Here is a 9309-nt window from a genome sequence, read left to right as displayed (position 1 = left end):
GGGAGCTGGCAACTGAGCAGGTTCTGCTGGGGCTGCAAGAGGTGCAAACCTGTTGCTAAGCTCCGGCGAGGGAGGGCCTTTGGTGCGGTGGGCCTTGGGGCCCTTGACCACCTTGGTCCATGCCCCTGACTGGGCAGAGCAGGAGGTCCCAGAGTCCTCCTTAGTCCTGGAGGGAGATGGTGCTCTACCCTGAGGCTCCCGGGGGAGAAGGGCCTGGCAGTAGGAGTCTATCTCGCAGTCCCTGATGGCACGCAGTCTCTGGACTGTGGCCTGGAGCTACAAAGTATAAGTAAGCTAAGATGTGGGATAAACTTTAACATTTTATTTTAGGTAGTAAGTTTTATTTTTCTCTCCCCTCTTTGCAAATAAGTGCCCTGCTATTTTAATATAGATATCCACTGTTTTGTAAGTGATAATTATCATGTTTGTATTGATTTTTTTTACTGCTTTTATATTGTGGGATTACTGTTTTAGGCCTACCTATGTATGTTAGCATAAGTCATGTCAAGTTTCCATTTTGTAATATCAAGCCTCCTTCGTGTGTTCCCTGACCTATGACTCATACCTACCCCTCTTATGTAATTTGGTTGTGAATGAATGGGGATGAATGAGGGTGTTTGAGAGACAATGGCAGTAGATCTAAAAATAGTTCCCTCTGAATGACTGAACCACCAACACCAATACCTGGACCAACAACCCAGGCATTGGAACCACCCTCAGCATTCAAGACTCAAAAGATGAGGCAACCCACCATTGTGCCAAGGCTGCACATGCTCAGTAAGAACACCTGGAGCCCTCTGGAACAGGACTGACTTTGTCTGGACAGGCCCTCCCATAGGAGATCAGAGGTAGTCTGCCCCATAAAAATGGGTAGTGAAGACTGACTCCTTGGGATGCCCTCTCCATCTGGAGCAGCACCATGCCACACCACCTATCCACCCAGAGGCCCTGCTGGCGACCCTTCTCTGGACAACACCTACTGGACAAAAATCCCTTTCCAGCCTGGATAGGTAGCTATCACCTCCCACCCCCTCTTCAACCAAGAATTTGGACTCTGCTTCTCCTCCCTATGTGGACTCCAACCCTTCCACTGAGTCTTTTTCTTCTGCTGCCATTGTGCGTGCTTGTGTGTGTGTGTGTATGAACCAATAACTTCATGGGGCTGTATAGCGTGTTGTCTGTTTAATAAACCTGTTATTTGGACCCCTGAGTTGGGTTTTGCTTTACTATGGTTCGGCCCTGCTCCAGTCTCTGCTCCTTGCCCCTCTAACTTTTGTTTCATTTCTCCCTCTCCTGCTTTTGGCTCACTGCCACCTCCAACACCTGTCCTGAGCTCCTCTCGGCCTCCAAACCACCTGTTTCTTTGCCACAGTCTTATCTGCCTTTTCTCCTGAGCTTCCATGTTTCTGCCTCAGTTTCTTTCCTGTCTGTCTCCTCCTTGTCACCACTTATCTGCCCCCCACCCAATATCTCAGCTGTCTGCCTCGGTTTCCAGCCCCAAGCTCCCAGGTTTCTGTCTCTCTCTCTTTCCTGGCTGTCTCCCCCTTGCCACCAGGCTTTTTTTTTCCTTTGCACCAGTGACCTTGAGTAACCCTGGGGCCACTTGATCTTAAGTAAGCCCAAGCCTCAGTTCCTCAGCCAGCTTCTCTGTAGTCCACTGGTTCTCATCCTGGTTCTAGCAGCTTTCACTCCCTACACTTTAACTCTCTCTCTCATCTTAACCTAACTCCAAGTATCCCAGGTACTCCAAGCATACACGTACATACCGTACAATCCAAGTTAGGAACTTACTTGTGTAGGTGGGTTTTGTGTGTGTGTGTATATATATGTCATTGGGTGTATGATATAAGAATTAGTGATCTGTATATGTGTACTGAGTTTGTGGGTATGGACAATTGACTTTTGTTTAACTTTTGGGGTGTATAGTGTGTATGTGCTTGAATTGGTGATAGGTATGCATGTGCCTAGGCTGATTTGGATGTGTATGTGCCCGAGTTGGTAGTGTGTGTGTGTGTGCGTGCGTGCGTGCGTGCGTGTGCACCTAATTCATTTGTGTGTTTGTATATGTGCAATTGTGTCACACCATCCTGTCTAACAGTGCAATATTGAAATCCTGAGAGTTGGCCTGACCCCACAGGGCAACAATAAGACATCCTTAACTTTTGTTGTGCCATGTGACAGGAAAATCAATGGTGCAACAAAGCGTGGTAATAAACCGTTCTGCTTTATTGTGGCAGATGTCTATTACCTTGTGGTGCCTTTTCTGCTCAGCCAGCCCTGCAGGTCTGGCTGTGTAGGGAAAACCCCACTTTTTTCCTGCTGCTCCAGGCCTATGCCCCAGGCCTATGCCATAGGTCTGGGGCAGTGGAAAAAAGCACTTCCCTGCTCAGCCAGCCCCACAGGGGTTTTGCCTCATGAAGCAGATCAACTGTACTGCAACACATGGCACAGCTGAATTGCTCCATTCAGCATCTTCTGTTTCTAGCTTTATCTAGGAAGAGGTGCCTGTATCTTACAAAAGAAGAAATAGAGAAATGGAAGGAAGATTTCTGCAAGCATGATGCAGTGGAGAGAGGGACAGGTTAGGGTCATACATGCAGATCTCCCCAGAGCTGATAGAGAGCTAGGAACTCCACATAGTGGGACAAACACTTCACTTTGAGGAACAGGACTTTCCATATTAAAAGGCAACAACAAGACTGGTGAAAACAGAGAATCCCAGAACATCCTTGTGTATAAGGGACATGCCATTATGCGTTCTTCCTGTACTCCAGGAGGTACAGCACATTGTTGAATCCCTGGGCCACCTTGGAAGTGAAAACTCACACACAGAATTTGGTTAGTTATTCAACTTTGCAATGGGTTTCAAGCTTATTCTGTTTATATTACACTTTTACTCATAACAGTAGCGTTGGTGGATTGCTATTTATTACAAATTCATAAACCAGACTCCCCCAGCATCCTGGCATGCTCTCTAGGTAGGACAGGGCTCTCTGCTTGGCAGACTGAGCAGGGACCAGCAGGGGTCTAATTCCACATGCTCCACATCCACCTGCCAGCCCCAGTGCAGCCCCATCGGCCGCTCGCCGCTCCGGCTGCCGGGCGGGGGCGGGGGTGGGACCAGCTTCCGCCGCTCGCTCTGGGCCGGGGCAAGCCGCTGAGGGAGATTATTCAGGCCCCATTATTCCCCCGCGCCCAAGCTTGGCCAGGCAGACCCCATGGCCAGCAGCTGAAGAAGCCCCTCCCCGTCAGGAGGGGGCTTGCCCCAGGCATAGAGGCGCCACTCGCACCACAGCTCAGGGCAGCAGCAGCCGGGCCGGGCAGACCCGGGTGCGGGACAAGCAGCCCCTCTTGCTTGGGGCAAGCCCCTACACTGGAGGAGCACATACGGCCTTTTGCCTTGGTACAGCTACTTGTTTCCATCTGGCATGTATCGGTATAATAAATGTTTATGTTTCCTTGATTTAAAATTAGCACCTCTGTCAAAAGGACTACCCCTTCTTCTGCCATCAGCCAGTCTCTTTCATCTTGGCTCATCAGCCCCAACATGCAAGCCTTATTGCAGCCTTTCCATTACAGAAGAGCTGATGATTTTTTTTTCTCCTGCTTTCAGGTCTCTCCTCCTTGCCCTTTCCTCTCTGTCTTCCCTACGTGTGATTAATTATTTCCATGCTTCACCCCTTCCACACCTGATTCATTCAGCCCTCTGTCTCCCTGCCCAGTTTCTAGCCCAAGCTCTCCTCCAACATCCATTTCCTCTGCTGCTCTTCAGCAGTAGAGCTTCTCCAATAGAAATCCTGTGACAAGGCTAACTTCCTCATCTACAAATGTGTGCCTTCCTCTTTCAGTTTTTTCATCTTCCCAGATAAACCACAACTCTGACTCTAGCTGTACAACTGAATACCACTCTCACAAACCCAGCTGCTTTTCTATCACTTTTAACTTACTCTTTAAAACCTCCTTTCCTTCTGCCTCCTTTCTCCCTTGCTCAGTAGTATTTTCTAATTTTTCCAAGAGAAAATTGATGAAATGCCAAAGTACTTCTTCTTCCACTCCTACAACTCATATCTTCCTTCCCTCCAAACATACCAGTAGGAATGTAAAGTATGTTTGACAAATAACAGGACTCTGTTTTCCGTGGGAGATTCTATGAAGCACTGACACATACATCACTGCCCTACCTAGTGGGATCTGATGGAAAAAGAAGTTAAGAATTAAGGTTAAATAATAAAAAGAATGGGCTTTAAGGGCAAAATGTACCAGCAAACCACATTTGTCATTTATATCCTGCAGTTCATGACCCCAGAATTGTCTTGTCACTTGGCTCTTTTAACACTTTCTCTTCCCCCAGAGACTCTGTTCTATCCTGTTTCCCAGTTTTCCCTGGCACCACTTTTATTTTCACCCTTACTATTCTCACTTTCTTTTGAGTCTCTCCTGTCTCAATATAAACATGCCTTAGTCTCTCTCATCTTAATGCCCCCACTCCCCATAACCCACACCCTTGACACCTTTTGCCTCTCTACCTACTGCCCTTTCTTCTCTAAGTTTCTGGAATGCACTATTGACAATAGTTTTATGGTGTTCCTCCCTAGACCTTCTTCAGCCTGGCTTCTACCCCTTTCACTCAATTTAAATTCTTGTGTTGACATCTCTTAAGTTTGTTGTCACATTTCTAAAGCAGTATGCCATCCTCATCTACTTTGACCAGTCACCTGCCTTCAGTACCATGAACTATGCTATTCCCCTTAAGGCTAGGGACAGACGGTCAAGAAGCCTCAGCCTTAATTGATTCAGCCTTTGCAGGTTAGTCTAACCTGGCTATGCTGAATCAGTTTGTAACTGCACAGAAATGCAGGCACATGCCTGCAGTGTCTCAGGCTAGAAGCCCAGGGGCACTAGAGCAGCTCTCCCTTTCCTTCCATAGTGCTGAGCCCTGGCAAGATGCTCTGATTAGGGAGGGGTTTCCATCCCCTCTTCTGACCAGCCCAGCAGGGAATTGATAACAGTGTTTATTACCCCCAACTCAGTGTTTATCACCCCATTAAGAAAACAACAGAGGGACTTTACCAGCCCTGTTGATTTCGTCTTTGTCCCATCCGCCACAGCACAGAACATAGCCAGCATATGGTCTGCTAGCTAATGCTGAGAGGTGTCTGTATAAGGCAGAGGGGACAGGGGATCTCTGCTGAACAGCGAGTGGTGAGGGGAGGGGGGAAGCAGGGGGAAGCCAGGCAGGCACCTGTAGTCTTTCCTGGAGCTCCAGCCAGGGGAGCAGAGGGAAGGGGCCAGCCCTGCTGTGGAACAGAGAGCCCTGCCCAGCCCAGGGAGCATGACAGGATGCTGCGGGAGTCTGGCTTAACTTAAACAAGCAAGCAAAATTCTCTCTAAGGTACGTGGCCATGCACAACTAAAAGTATGGCTGCGCACAGCCTTTTCAAGGCCGCATACCAGGAGAGCCTGGGGCAGGAGACTGGCACGGGATCCACCAGCTCTGGGGAAGTGCTCCACTCCCCTGCATCAGGGCCAGGGAGTGGAGCACCTCTCTAGAGCCGGTGGAGCCCATGCCAGCCCCCTGGCTCCTGGCTCCTGGCTCTGGCCCCTGGCCCCAGCCTCCAGTCCCCAGCTCTAGCCTATGGCTCCAGCCTCTGGCCCCCAACCCCCGGCCCCCAGCTCCTGGCCCCATTATTCCATTACTGACATTTTTTGAGACAAAAGTACTCATTTTTAAAGCATGAGAATGAATTAAGTCTTACTTGCAAATTGTCACAAATTATGCAGCCAGAGGACATGTCTACACATGCATTTACACCAGCTTAAATTTACTGCACAGAAAGTTAGTCCCAATTTTTTAAAAATTTCCAACTGAAAGAACTGATGCCCCCGGTATCCCCCGACCCTTGAAACAGCGACAGCAGCAGCAGCAGCAGCAGCGATTGGCAGCTAAGGGACAGCTGTGGCAACAAGAAGGTAAGTCAGGGGAAGGGAGCAAGCAGGGCCAGGTGCTGGTGACTGGGCAGGGGACTCTTTCCCTGCCTGACCCTTTTTAGCTGTGCTGGGCAGGAGCTGAGCTCTCGAGCTGTGTGAACAGGAAGTGCAAACAGGTGCGCTCTTTAGGGGCGCGCCAGACTTTGTGCCAGGGTGGGAGAGGGCTAGGAGCTTGGAAGCCCGGGAGTCAACTTACAAGGGATCCCCTGGTGGGGCAAAGTTCTGGCCAACAAGTGGGATTCCCACAGGGGGCGGGGCTTCAGGCAGACACAGCTGATTGTCTGATTGGCCCTGCTGATTGGCCCGGGAAATTTGAACCCAGGCTAATTGGCCGGCCAGAGCAGTCGGCTGAGGACACCGGAGGGAGCACACAGTGCCCCTGATATCCCTCGACCTTTGAGACAGCAGCAGCAGCAGCAGCAGGGATTGGCAGCTAAGGGACAGCTGCAGCAATGAGAATGTAAGTCAGGGGAAGGGAGCGAGTGGGGCCAGGTGCCAACGATTGGGCAGGGGACTTTTTCCCTGCCTGACCCTATTTAGCTGCTCTGGGCGGGAGCCGCTCGAACAGGGAGTGCAAACAGGTGCACTCTCTGGAGGCACGTTTGCGCCAGGGTTCGCGCAGGGATGCACGTGAGGGAGGCCACAGGCAGCGGAAGAGCCAACGGCGGCAGCAGCAGCAGCAGTAGTCTCCAGGTAAGTGAGTGGGGGGGACAGCATGGGAGTTGTCATGTGGACTGCAGCCAGGGCTCCTGCTCCACGGCTACCTCCTGGCCTGGAGACTGGTGAGGCTTCCATGCAGGTGGGACCACCTGCCTGTGGGGGCTGCCTGTCTTGGTCCCTGGGGCCGGAAGGGGAACACGGAGGCAGGGACTTCTCTCACCTGTCCCACCTGTGCCAGGATTGTGGCACTGGAGGGGAAGGTGAGAGAGCTCCAGGCGGAGGTGAGCAGGCTGCGGGGGATCAGGGCCATGGAGGATGAGATTGATGGGTACTTTCTGTCTCTGCAGGGCCTGTCTCCTCAGTCTGTCACCACCCAGGAGTCTGCAGGAGGCGAATGGAAGACGGTCACCTCCAGGGCCAGGTGGTGTTGCAGGTGGTGCGTAGCTGCATCAACTGTCACTCCAGTACCACTGGGGAACAGGTATGTGGCCCTGGCAGGAGGAGACTGGGCATGAGGAAGAAGGAAGGGAGGAAGCCACGCCTTCATCCAGCAAGCCAGCATCCATAACAACTGAGCATCATCCAGTGACCCAGAGGAAGAGACGTCAGGTCATCAGCATAGGGGACTCTCTCCTCAGAGGAATGGAGGGACTCATCCTCCACACAGACCCCAATGTGAGAGAAGTGTATTGTCTCCCAGGAGCCAGGATTGGGGACATCACAGGGAAGATCACTGACCTCATCCGGCCTTCTGACTACTATCCTATGGTCCTCATCCATGTGGGAACCAATGATGTGGCCCGGAGTAGTCTGGACCAGATCATGGATGACTACAGGGCCCTGGGGACCAAGCTGAGAGAGTTGGGGGCCCAGGTGGTCTTTTCGTCCCTCCTCCCGGTTAGTGGAGGCCATCAGTGGCAGAGTGCCTGCATCTGTGAGGTGAACTGGCGCCTCTGGAGTTGCTGTCGTCACGCTGGATTGGCTTCCTGGACCATGACCCACCCTTCAGATCAGAGGGCGTCCTGGGGCGTGATGGTTTTCATCTGTTCCCCAAAGGTAGAGTTTGTTTTCTTACAGGCTAGTTGACCTCCTCTGGTGGGCTTTAAACTAAGTTCGCTGGGGGATGGGGATCCACAGGAGCAAGAGAAAACTCAACCAGGTGTAGGACCTGCCCAGGTAAGAGCTCAGGTATATACCAAGGGACCGGTTGTCTCTCAGGAAGGGGGGCTCCCATGGGGGGATTAAGGTGTCTTTTCACTAATGCAAGTGAACAAGCAGGAGGAGCTTGTTCTCCTGCTTGCAAGTAGTAAAATCGACCCGGTTGGCCTAGTGGAGACATGGTGGGATGAAACATTTGACTGGGCATTAGATATAGAGGGCTATAGGTTGTTTAGAAGAGATAGGAAGGGGAAAAAAGGTGGGGGGGTTGTGCTTTATGTTAGGGAACAGTATACCAGTTCTACCTTCCAAATGGGACCAGAGGAAGGGTTAACTGAGACCCTGTGGGTCAAACTTCAAGGAGGGTGGGGGGAAAGGGATCTGGTGGTAGGGGTTTACTACAGGCCACCACATCAGGAGGAAGAGCTGGATCTGGAATTCTCTAGGCAGCTGGGGGAGGCTGTGTGTGCAAAGGGTGTTGTGGTCATGGGTGATACGAATTACCCTGACAGCAACTGGGAGGAGCAGTCGGCCTGATCTAGCCACTCACGAAGGTTCCTGACATGCGTACAGGACCTACACCTCGTGCAGGAGGTACTCATCCCCACTAGGGAAAATGCCATATGGGATCTGGTGTTAGCCTCTGGGAATGACCTGGTGGGGGATGTGCTAGTGCAAAGGAGGCTAGGGGACAGTGATCATGAAATGATCCAGTTTGCTATTCAGAGAAAGGTGGGGAGAGTAACTAGCATAACGCAAATGCTTGCCTTTTGGAAAGCCAACTTTAATGTGCTCAGGGCAGTAGTCAGGGAGGCACTCGGAGCCCAGGGGGTAGCTAGTATGGGGGTCCAGGAAAGGTGGTCCTTCCTCAAGGAGGCTATCCTTGGGACACAGCAGGACGCAATTCCACTGTGAAGGAAGGCGAGAAAAGGGTCCAAGAAACCTTCATGACTGAGTGCAGATATCCAGGCTGGCCTGAGGGTGAAGAAAAAAGTGTACTGGTGGTGGAAGCAGGGGTCAGGGACAAAGGAGGAGTACACCTCCCTCACCTGAGCTTGTAGGGATTTGGTAAGGGAGACTAAAGCAGCACTGGAGCTTAGATTAGCTTCTGGTATTAAGGATAACAAAAAGTCCTTCTTCAAGTATATAGGTAGCAAGAAGAAGTCTTGGGGTAACATCAGACCCCTCCGGGGAGGGGCAGGGCAGGGCAGGGCAGGGCAGTTGGTGACGGATGTGCAAGAGAAGACAGAACTCTTTAACAAGTTCTTTGCCTCCGTGTTGCTGTCTGCTGACAATGGGGTGCTCTCGGATGATAGCGTAGAGAGGCCCAGGAAGGATGCGAGTCCCCCGACTGTTAGGTCAGACCTAGTTAAGGTTTACCTGGAGGGCTTAGATGTATCCAAGTCGGCAGGCCCGGATGACCTTCATCCGTGGGTGCTGAGGGAATTGGCTGGCGTCATCGCAGAGCCATTGGCACGGCTGTTTTGAGGACTCCTGGTGCTC

The 9309-nt window shown here is 51.5% G+C and overlaps 1 long non-coding RNA gene across 1 annotated transcript in view; it reads left to right on the top strand.

The window, feature by feature from the left end:
* The window catches only part of LOC109323383, a 20195-nt gene that overhangs the window by 523 nt on the left and 10363 nt on the right, over window positions 1–9309 (top strand). The window contains exon 2 of the long non-coding RNA XR_002104655.1: window positions 1800–1803. This is a non-coding gene — a long non-coding RNA (uncharacterized LOC109323383). The remainder of the gene's footprint in view (window positions 1–1799; window positions 1804–9309) is intronic.

The sequence above is a fragment of the Crocodylus porosus genome, unplaced genomic scaffold (genome assembly GCF_001723895.1).
Source record: "Crocodylus porosus isolate Cpor-Errol unplaced genomic scaffold, CroPor_comp1, whole genome shotgun sequence".
In the NCBI taxonomy this organism is placed as follows: Eukaryota; Metazoa; Chordata; order Crocodylia; family Crocodylidae; genus Crocodylus; species Crocodylus porosus.
The sequence above is the reverse complement of the archived record's forward strand: the minus strand, read 5'-3'. Positions and strand labels throughout refer to the sequence as shown.